A 2,845-nucleotide genomic window follows, 5' to 3' on the forward strand; every position below is an offset into this window, starting at 1 on the left:
TTTCCCTGCTGTAAAAAATGAGGAAAATAGTATCTTTCTCATCAAAGTTTCTGTGAGGATATAATATGGTGCTCAATCGATCAGAGCTAAGATTAATATTCCTGGTATCTCTGTTGAAATGCAATAGAAGAGAAAACATTAGATATACAGGGTTATTAAGTTGTTTGGATCATAAAGTATAAGATTTTCCTCCCTCCCTTCCTTCCTTCCTTCCTTCCTTCCTCCCTCCCTCTCTCCCTCCCTCCTTTCCTCCTGCCCTCCCTCCCTTTCCTTCCTTCCTTCCTTCTTTCCTTCCTTCCTTCCTTCCTTCCTTCTTTTCCTTTCTTTCTTTCCTTCCTTCCTTCCTTCCTTCCTTCCTTATCTCTTTCAGAGATAGCTCTCTGACTAACCAAGAATTGCAGGTTTCCTTTAGCAACACTATAGCAACAATTCCAGCTATAAATTGCCTTACTCAAAAGACTGCATTGTAAACAGGATTCGAAAGAGACCCTGAAAGAGACTCAGAGGAAGTGTCTGGCAAGCAGGGGGGAAAGAGAGCTTTGCAATATTATATAAATAAAGGAAAGGGAGAGGAAAGCTGTGGTTCTCAACCTTACCTGCACCTTAATCATCGACAAGGGAGCTTTGAAAGATCCCGGCGCCCGGACTGGACCCCAAACCATTACATAAGAACCTCTGGGGCTGAGATCCAGTAAGAACCTCTGGGGCTGAGATCCAGACGTAAATAATTCTTAAAGCCCCCCCCCCCCACTCCAGGGTGATTCTAATGTGCAGCCAAGATTCAGAACCGCTGTGTTAGAGGAAGCGGTGTCCAACAGACGGGGAAGCTGCAGAGTTGACAAGGCTATATGCTGTCCGTGCAGTGTCAGCACACTGGGAACTCTCTAAACTCTGGAGAGACTTTTCAGGAGAACTGCAGAAACAGAAAGCCTGCTGTACACACAAGGAGGAAGAGCCTATTACAGGGGAGGCTCGGTCCTTCAACACATGTGCTGGAACAGAGAAGGGAAGGGTGAGGACCAGAGCTTGAGGAGTTAGCAAAAGCAAAATACTTCCTTTTCGGCACATGGGAGACCCGAACATACTTGAGCCAGAGATGAGCCTACCATGTTGTGTGTGCTTGCAATTTAAATTTTGGAACGTAGGGAAAAAATATGTGCACCGATCCGGTCAATTTCATCTGGAGGATTTCAGGTTCATCGCAGACCAAGTGTGCCTGGCAGCTTTACACCTCACGACTTGTTTTGTTTTAACTGTCACTTGTTACATTTTCTGCTGTGGGTCAAACGTGTCACTGGAGGCTCACAGCCTCCCTGAAGCCCCACAACCCTGTAGAGTGCTGCCATTTTACCGATGAGGAAATGCCTCAGGTGAGGAAATGAGATCCAGAGAGGGTGGGTGGTTTGCCCAGAGTCGGTGGGTGGCAAAACCAGGCTTCAAACCTGGATCTGTAGGACCCCCCAAGTCCCCTGGGTCTTCTCGCCCTGCCGTGGCACCACCGGATAAAACACAGGTTCAATCCTTGGAGAGCTAGCTGCGTGCTTCCATCGAAATCCACACAATGGCAACAACGACCTGAAAGGTAACGTCCCGGCACTGGGGCCTCTGAAAGAAAAGAATTTTTTAAGAGTGAAAAACGTACCAGAGGCTGCAGCACCTACTCTATAGGTTGCGGAGGGCCTGGGCGAGAGAGGGGCGGGGACGAGGTCTGTGGCATCATGGACGTGGGTGCCCAGGGAGGCAGTGGGGGAGCAGCCAGAATGGGGATCGCCCACAACTGACACTGATCTGCAAATGCAGCGTCTTGAGCTCAGGTGCGGCGGCATTCAGACAAAAACGGCCAAGCTCAACATGGCTCCTCTCTGCCATCTGCCTAATTCCCTGGACGTGCAGTGCTTGCTGGCCTCTGCCTGCCGGATCATGCGACACATGTCGGCTCACTTGGCTGCCTTCGCTTGCGGAAACTAAATCTCCGCATCCCTCGAGTACCCCTGAAAACTGACTAGTGTTTATTTGCAAGCTGTACTTTCCTTCAGTATGTCCAGGTGTATGTGGTCCAGAGGGCTGCTTTGATTTCCGGAATATTAGCATAGAGGAGAATGAAATCTAATAACATATATAAAATTAGCTCCAAATAGGTGCGTAATCTGTGTCAAAGAGATGATTTCCACTTGGGCCAGCATCTGTACATATTATTATTAGCTATCCCTTGCGCCCCGACGGACGACTGAGCAAGACATTGCTTTCCCTTCCAATCAAAAAGCCTGGAAACTGCTGATGCAGTGTCTGCATGAAAGAGCCAGTGACATTTTGTGTTGCCTTTTTAAAAAATGTTTGTTTTTTTTTTTATTTTTTTTATTTTTGGGACAGAGAGAGACAGAGCATGAACGGGGGAGGGGCAGAGAGAGAGGGAGACACAGAATCGGAAACAGGCTCCAGGCTCCAAGCCATCAGCCCAGAGCCTGACGCGGGGCTCGAACTCACGGACCGCGAGATCGTGACCTGGCTGAAGTCGGATGCTTAACCGACTGCGCCACCCAGGCGCCCCAAAAATGTTTTAATATAACCGTATTTTAAGAGAAACTGGCCAGCAAGTTCATTCCAGGACAAGTTTTGGATTCTTTGCGAATCAAGTTGGGTAAGACCATAACAGAGACTGTTTGGTTTGGACAGAAAAACTGCCAACATGCCCATAAAAGGGAGAACTGGCTGGGCATTTTTCTTTCGGCTCTCATTTTCAGATTTTCTTCAAAAGTGAATCTAAGAAAAATTTGGGAGAAGCCGTGTGATATACCCATAAAACACAAAACACCTCAAATAGAGCTTGTGTCTCAGACCGAACCAG

This window comes from Panthera uncia, chromosome B1, assembly GCF_023721935.1.
Source record: "Panthera uncia isolate 11264 chromosome B1, Puncia_PCG_1.0, whole genome shotgun sequence".
NCBI lineage: Eukaryota > Metazoa > Chordata > Mammalia > Carnivora > Felidae > Panthera > Panthera uncia.